Here is an 8,327-nt window from a genome sequence, read left to right on the forward strand (position 1 = left end):
CACGTGCCCTGTCCCTCACAGGGTGCAAGGTAGCAATTTACCTTATCATATTTAGCTTTTTGCTTCTTCACTCCTGCTCTCAAACAATTTTTTTGATATAATAAAATCACAAAGCAAGTAGTCCTGGGAAAGATGGTAGAATCCCAGACATAGAAGTCATCTCAGACTGCACATAAAGCCGAGTTTTCTGACCTGAAGTATAGTATGACTAAGTTATCTCAGTACTCTGATTTGTACTCTAGGAAAACGTAAGAGTAACGAGGGGACAAGAATGGTTGAGCTTCAAACTACAGAGAATAAGCAAAGATTTAGGAGAGAGGGTAAATCTATGTTCCTGTATACTCTTCATGAATCCCAGGCATACCTTGGAGATACTGCAGGTTCTGTTCCAGACCACCTCAATAAAGTGAATATCACAAGAAAGCAAATCACAGGAATTTTTTGGTTTCCTGATGCATATTAAAGATATGTTTATACTATATTGTAGTGTAGTGGCTGATGACTTGATGACAGTTGCTTACAGAAATGACAGGCAACATTGTTTGTCCACAAATCTCTTCATTTGGGGCTTCAGTTCTCATTCATAAAAGGAGAAAGTTGGAGTAACTTATTGGTTCCTTCAGGCAATGACAATCTATGGTGTCACTCATTGCCTTTCTTATTCTTATGACTTATCCCACCCTGAAAATGAAAATATTTTTGACTCATTCAAAATCTTAAATTGGCATCATTTTTTCCCCTAAACTTCTTTACATATGTGCATGTAAATATAGATGTGGTCAATAATTTTAGTTTGTCCTCTGTGTGTTAAGGCCATTTGTGTTTTTTTTCTATTTGTGTCAAGCTTCCACCTATGCATTCCACATGTGCAACCTCCTCCAAGTTGAAAAATCAACCTTCTTCCTCCTTCTTTGGCTTCTCCCCCACTCCTTTTTGATTCCAGTTCCCCACCTCCCTGTTTTCCTTCTATTAGTTTTGAGGCTCCCGGTCAGAGTCCAGTTATCACTGCCATGCATCAGAAGAAATGTTAGCCCTTACTCTAGCTCAAACCTAGAGCAAACTAGGAGTCCTCTCATCTCAGAGAAGGAGCCTGTTTTGTATAATCTATGTAAAGTATGCTTATTTATCCGTTAATAACAACCACTCAGCTAGGTTGTTTGAAAACATCAGCAATTGACTTGTTTCATTTTTTTTTAAACTCAAGCTGGTATAAAATAGTCAAAAATAATGAATTTCGTTTCCTTCCAAGGAGTAAGCATCTGCTGATTTCATGTAAATTTATTAGCCTCCAATTAAAACAAATTAATTTTAAAAATAAAATAAAGTAAACATTTAGACTGTCAGATTTGAAGAGCATTTCTGGAATACCAACCATAACACTCTGCATGATCTCTTTTGACAAAGGCCTTAATACAAATGAACTTAGGAAAGCAAAAACACTCACTGTCTGAAACAAAAAAGGCTGAATCCTTCAGCTTTTCGCCTGAAGCTACTGTAACATTGTTAATATTATATTCCAATACAAAGTAAAAAGTTTAAGCTTTGGGGGAAAAAAATGAAATGATCCAAGTTAACAGAAAGCTAAATCAATACTCTGTTGAGTGAATTTACTTTTTTTTCCCCCTGTGGACATTAGCCAGTTTCCAGTAGTTGGTTGCCTTAGGAACATGAACGAATTCTCTAACACTGGTGGAAAGTAGGTAGCTCCTAGACTTGTGTGTCCCCCGGGATGCTGTGAGAACTTAGGAGCACTCTTACTAGTGCTCGGTGATTTATTAAAATGATGAGGTTTCCTGAGTCTTTTCAGCTTGATGCTGCCCGGGATGCTGTGAGAACTTAGGAGCACTCTTACTAGTGCTCGGTGATTTATTAAAATGATGAGGTTTCCTGAGTCTTTTCAGCTTGATGCTGCCTTTTAGACAGCTCCCATCACTACTCTTTGAAGTCCCAGTGTTGTCAATGACAGAGCTAAATTTAAGAGTAAATAAAAATAATTGTGTCTGTTTTTAATGGACAAATAGATCATTTGGCCTCTCCTTCTAAGACTCTTTCTTTGGGAGACCCAATTCAACCAGAGTCCTTAATCTAACATTTGGAATGTAAATAACTCTCTTCACGGGTCTGGATTTCATCACCTTTGAAATGTAAACGTCTAGGAGTCTTCCTGGCACCTAGATAGTTTAACTAGCTGTCTGTCTTAGGCTGTAATCATTTGCTTATAAAGAGATAAGAGAGGATTTACTATTCCCATGGGTGATGGCAATTAACTAGAGCAAGTAGCTATCTCAATTCTTAAGTGAACTTAGGATGAACTATACAGAAAAATATATCTATACACAAATTGTTCTGTTATGTCCTCTTGTAGGGAACACAAGAATACCATAAAAGTTGAAGGATGTGTGTTTTGTATGGCTGCAAACTGTCTATATAAATGTGTGTGAAAATGGCCTGACTTTTTAAGTTTTATACAACTTGTCTATGTGCACATAACATGAATAGCATATGTTTATTTAAAAATCAAACATCATTCTTTCCTTTCTACACTTTGTGGTGAATTCTCTGCATTATTAGGATTTTTATTTCCACAGTACTACAGACATCCACAGGTAAAGAATGGGCTTGAAGTCAAGGGTACAGGTTATGGCGATCCAGGCAGGAAAGTAGCTAGAAACCGGAAATCACCCCCAAATCAAAGAGCAAAGGTCAAATCAGAAGCTAGCAAGCAAAAGACATAGGATTGGTAGATGTGTATGATGGGGTAATCCTGAGGACAGGTACAGTCATGCTGAAGAAATTTACAGAGGCTCATAATACAGAAAGACAAGGTAAAGAGGGTAGTTAGAATTTCAAGCACAGTGAAGAAGTTTATAGAAGCCAAAATGGGTGGGATGAGCTGAAGAGCAAATATATTGCCCCTACATTCAAAGCAATGTGTGTAGCAAATCTAAAAAGAACTGTTGAGTTCAATTCTAATAAAAAATTAAAGGACATAAGCCTGGCTCTGTCATTTACTCTTCCTGTGACAGTGGGCAAAAGAATTAACCTCTTTTAGTTTTTTTCACCTGTAAAAAAAAATGAGAATTTTAGTAGCATCTAATTCTTAAGGTTGTTGTGGGATTACCACGCATACACAAACACATACATTTTTTTATAAAGTGATACAAAGTATGCTTAATAGAGTTTGTTACTATTATCATGCCAATTCATTTTTTAAAACATGGCACTTATCATATCTCTCAGAAACCATTCCATATTTCCCTACTGCATCCTGGACTGCATGAAAACTCCTTGCCCTGACATTTTAGCTTCATCTCTCCTTTTATTTCACATATACTATATCTTAGTTGGGGCTTCCCTGGTGGCTCAGTAGTAAAGAATTGCCTGCCCATTCAGGAGATGCAGGTTCGATCCCCGATCAGGGAAGATCCTCTGAAGAAGGAAATGGCAACCCACTCCACTATTTTTGCCTGGGAAATCCCATCGACAGAGGAGCCTGGCTGGCTACAGTCCATGGGGTCACAAAAGAGTCAGAAATGACTTTGTGACTAAACAACAGCAATACATCTTAGTTAAATAAAAGTAGGCATTTCCAGACCCTTTCAGAACATTGCCACATGTAAAACAAAATGAGTGTTCCATGTCATCATGATGCTCAAATATGCTCAGATAGACATCTGCCCCAAAACAATAGCAGATCAGACTGATGACTCATCTGGGTTGTGAAATTATGTTAGAAGTTCCTGCTGGTGCTCGCTTCAGCAGCACATATACTAAAATTGGAACGATACAGAGAAGATTAGCATGGCCCCTGTGCAAGGATGACACGCAAATTCGTGAAGCGTTCCATATTTTTCGGACTTTTGGACTCAGTGGGAGAGGGAGAGGGTGAGATGACTTGGGTGAATGGTATTGAAACATGTATAATATCATGTAAGAATCGAATTGCCAGTCTATGTACGATGCAGAATATGGCACGCTTGGGGCTGGTACGCGGGGATGACCCAGAGAGATGTTGTGGGGAGGGGGGTGGGAGGGGGGTTCAGGTTTGGGAACGCATGTACACCCGTGGTGGATTCATGTCAATGTATGGCAAAACCAATACAGAATTGTAAAGTAAAATAAAAAATAAATAAATTTAAAAAAATAAAAGAAGTTCCTGCTGACACAGGAGCCAGTATTTTCCCACCCAAACATCTATATGCTACCTATCCTGAGCATTGTTCCTGAGGGCTTCTCTTATCTCCAGGCATTGAGAAGGTCTCAGACTATACCAAGAAGATGATAGATGTGTCTATGAAAATAATCAGTAAATAGTCAATAATAAGAATAGAAAGGAATTTTATTTGAGCCAAATAGGGCTTGCACAGAAGCCTGCTCCAGAAAAAGCAGGGTTTTCAGCAGTTTTATATCTTGTCAGAACAAAGAACACTGAACAAATCAGGGATACGTTTCTTCAATGTCTCTAAAAGACAGACCAGCACGTACCCAGACAGCACATATGGTATGGCCTTGGCAGCTAGGAAGGGAGTCTTATCATTGCGGGAGTACCAGCATTAGCATATCAGAAAGGACATTTAATCTTTATTTTTAACATGGACATTCTTTACTTCTGATCAGTGTGGCCTTTTCTTTAATAATTAAAGCAGATGTACAATGTATGTTTGACAGACTATTTTAGTTAGCTTTATAAAACTCAAGCTAACTCATGTATAAGCCAGAAAGACTTCCCTATGTCTTGGTATGTAAAATTTTCTTTTAGCAGATAGTTACATATAGGTGATGATCGTAGGTCCTAGACAGTCACCTATAAGTGTCTATCCTAGAGACAGCAACTGTATGACATCTGTATAGCCACTTCTTACACCCATAGTAGCATCAATAGTTGAAGGTGGTTCTCTTTACCACTGAGCCTTTTTTACCAGAGCCCCCTGAGCAGCTAGATCAAGTGAATATGGTACCAGAAAATATGGCAAACCACCCTTTATCTTTTCAATATCTGCAGCTCATCCATCATTTGGTAACATCTTTTGCTTTGATTTCTTTTTATTTTATTTATTTATTTATTTATTTATTTATTTATTTTACTTTACAATTCTGTATTGGTTTTGCCATACACCCATGGTGGATTCATGTCAATGTATGGCTTTGATTTCTTTATAGTGAGATCCAGCTTGATTTTAAAGGGTTGTAAAAGCTTTCTTCTCCCCTTAATAATCACATAGAAAGCCCTTTCATTTTCTAAAGGCCACATAAAACAATAATACTTTCTTTTGCTTAAAAAGTATGAGCTGTCAGCCAGCAACGGTTCTAACTATAAAATACAGCACTCATGTCTTCTGTCTTCCATTTTCCTCTGTTGCATTCCTATACTCACAGCAGCCTGTGAACTTACATTCCAGCCAAATGTGTTATTAATAGTTGATACGAGAAGGTTCATTTCTTTAAGAGGTTATTAGATAAAAAGAGCTACAAGAAAGCACTGCCAAGGTAGCACTGAGAAAGGTAAACATACAAATCTGTCCAAAAGTCTGGGGCCTCTTTTCCCACCAAGATTTCATCTGAATTTGGAAACAGCATGTTGGGAGCTCTCAGAAGCCTCTTAGCCCTCTTCCTGGAATATTTTCAGGGAAAACAATAGAAATTCAGAGTAAAATAACCTGAATATCTTTCTCAGGATGGAATTGTGATTTCACCTGCTTACCACCAACTAATAAGTGATTGAAACAGGATTCAAGTCCTGGCAGACAGGCTCCAGAGTCCATTTTTGTCCCACTATAAGACATAGCCTGCTGTTAAAACAGACACAACATTGCCCAACCTGATATAATCTCAAAATACCTTCAAGAATGGAAAGACAGAAGGAAAAGAAAAATAAAGCTAACATTTATTAAATGCCTACTAGAGGCAGATTCTGCAGGAACTGCTTTACATAAAGCACTTTGTAAATAGCAAAGCCTTTTTCAAATTTTATTCATGATATTAAAAGGTAGGTGAGATTTATTTTTACCATCCACGAGCACTTTCCTTTATCAGCACCCCAGTACTCTCTTTAGTACCTCTTCAGACTTCATTTCTCCAGTTGTTCAACATCCCTCTTCTGTTCCCTTACTTTCAAGGCAGGAACTCTGGTATCTGCACTGGTCTGCCTTTCTCTAGTTGTATATCTTTCCTTTCTTCCTCTACCTCATGAAAAATAACTTTCCTGTGTCTCATCAGATAATTGCTTAGCTAAAGCATTTTATAGCAGGATTTCTCTTTGTGCAAATGAATGATGGAGATAGATGACATAAACACCTGAAATTAGGACAACATTGTAAATCAACTATACTTCAGTAAAAGAAAAAAAAAGACATTGTTTAACACAAAACCCTATAGCAAAGGATGTTACTATTGATGCACTTCCACTCGCTGCAGTAGGCCACTGGAGGAAACAACTTGTGAATGTTTGTGAGATTTTGCAGTAAAGAAGACATGGGTTAGATTCTCAGTTCTGTCACTAATGAGCTCTGTGTTATTGGACTAGTCATTTTTCTTCTGATAGTATCATTTTCTTTGTCTATAAAAGGAGTGACAAAAAAGAATTGTCACTTTCTATTTTAACACTAAAATTGTGTGATTTTATTAGTAATGGATTGTCTTTAACAAAATGTTAGAAGTAGAAAGGGCATTATAAATGATATACTATGATGTCTTTTTGTAATTCCCATTAAAAGAAGTGAAAAAAAGATACTGTGGTATGGTAATTTAGGAGCTACAATCTGGATATCTGCATGAGAGTCTTGGATCCATCACTTAATAGTGTTAATTAGCTGTAGATTGATCTCTCAGTTTCCACACCTTAAAAAATGGGGATAACAGTACTTTTTAATTAAATTCTTGTATGATATAATGCATGGGAGACACCTAACAAATGCTAGCTACTACTGTTATAAAGCTTTATAGAAATTCCACTATCTTGATCCATTATAAGAATTCTTGAGAAAAGTAGAAACAACCATCAGAGAGAGGTAGTGTGAAAAAGATGTATACTAATGTGTGTGTTGGGTGGAGTTAAAAAAGTGAAAGTGTAGTCAGTGAGTCGTGTCTGAATCTTTGCAACTCCATGGATGGTATTCTCTGTCCATGGAATTCTCAAGGCCAGAATACTGGAGTAGGTAGCCATTCCCTTCTCCAGGGGATCTTCCTGATCAAGGGATCAAAGCTGGGTCTCCTGCATTGCAGGCAGATTCTTTACCATCTGAGCCACCAGGGACAGATATTAAATAGTAATAATCCATAAGCTAAAAGTGACAGGGTAACGATGAGTCCAGAGTCATTCTCATCCATATCTTGTGTGTATTTAATGGACTGCTGGTCTTTCCTGTCTTTCACCCATTATCCTTTGCCAGTCTCTGTTTTGATTTGGGATTCCCAGGTGGCGCTAGTGATAAAGAACCTGCCTGTCAATGCAGGAGACATTAAGAAACACAAGTTTGATCCCTGGGTTGGGAAGATCCCCTGGAGAAGGAAATGGCAGTCCACTCCAGTATTCTTGCCTGGGAAATGCCATGGACAATGGGGTTTGGCAGGCTATAGTCCATAGAGTTACAAAGAGTCAGACACAACTGAAGCAACTTAGCACTAACACTTCATGGAAAAATTGGTAGTTCTTTCAAGCCTCCTTACCACAGTCCTAGAGATGTCTCTGAAACCCAGTGGCCACTTCTAAAGCATTATTTTTATACCTCCATATAAAAACTTCCTCTCATGCCATCTGATTGTACATAATCAGCTACCTTTCTTGATTATTACTCTCTACCAACCCCCTGATCATTTTCCTTATATTCGTGTCCTTACCATCTATCCTATTTATCTCATCTTCCCTGCCTTCAATATCTTCTTACACAAGTCAACTAACTCCCTAGTATCATGGATTCTTGGGTTACTTAATTTCAGTTGTTTTCCCCTTTCTTCCATACCAGGAATACCCTCTCATGGTTGCATCCTGGACACAGTCATAATTCATAACATTCATTCATACTTCCAACATTTTAAACTCTAGTGCTACTTTCTAATTATCACCTCCTACATTTTCACCTGTCTTTCCTTTTTTTTCCCACTGAAACTAGTGTACAATCTCATAGAGATCTCAAGTATTTGACATTCTATTTTCTCTAACTTGCCATTCATAACTTTAACCACTTTCTTGCCAATACACTCAGCCTTCTGTCCTTCTTGACAATCCTACCCCCTTGCTTGGATGCATTCAAACTCAATTTTATTTAACTGTCTGGTTTTTTTTCCTACTTCACCTAAGGGTGCTAATCATAGCTTTCTTTTGCTATTTT

The 8,327-nt window shown here is 37.8% G+C and overlaps 1 non-coding gene across 1 annotated transcript; it reads left to right on the forward strand.

The window, feature by feature from the left end:
* The first annotated feature begins 3,746 nt into the window (after positions 1–3,746).
* On the forward strand, positions 3,747–3,853 carry LOC120882727. The gene has a single exon (XR_005725580.1). It is a non-coding gene; the product is annotated as a U6 spliceosomal RNA (small nuclear RNA).
* The last annotated feature ends 4,474 nt before the right edge of the window (positions 3,854–8,327 follow it).

The sequence above is a fragment of the Oryx dammah genome, unplaced genomic scaffold (genome assembly GCF_014754425.2).
Source record: "Oryx dammah isolate SB20612 unplaced genomic scaffold, SCBI_Odam_1.1 HiC_scaffold_23, whole genome shotgun sequence".
NCBI classification, from domain to species: Eukaryota; Metazoa; Chordata; class Mammalia; order Artiodactyla; family Bovidae; genus Oryx; species Oryx dammah.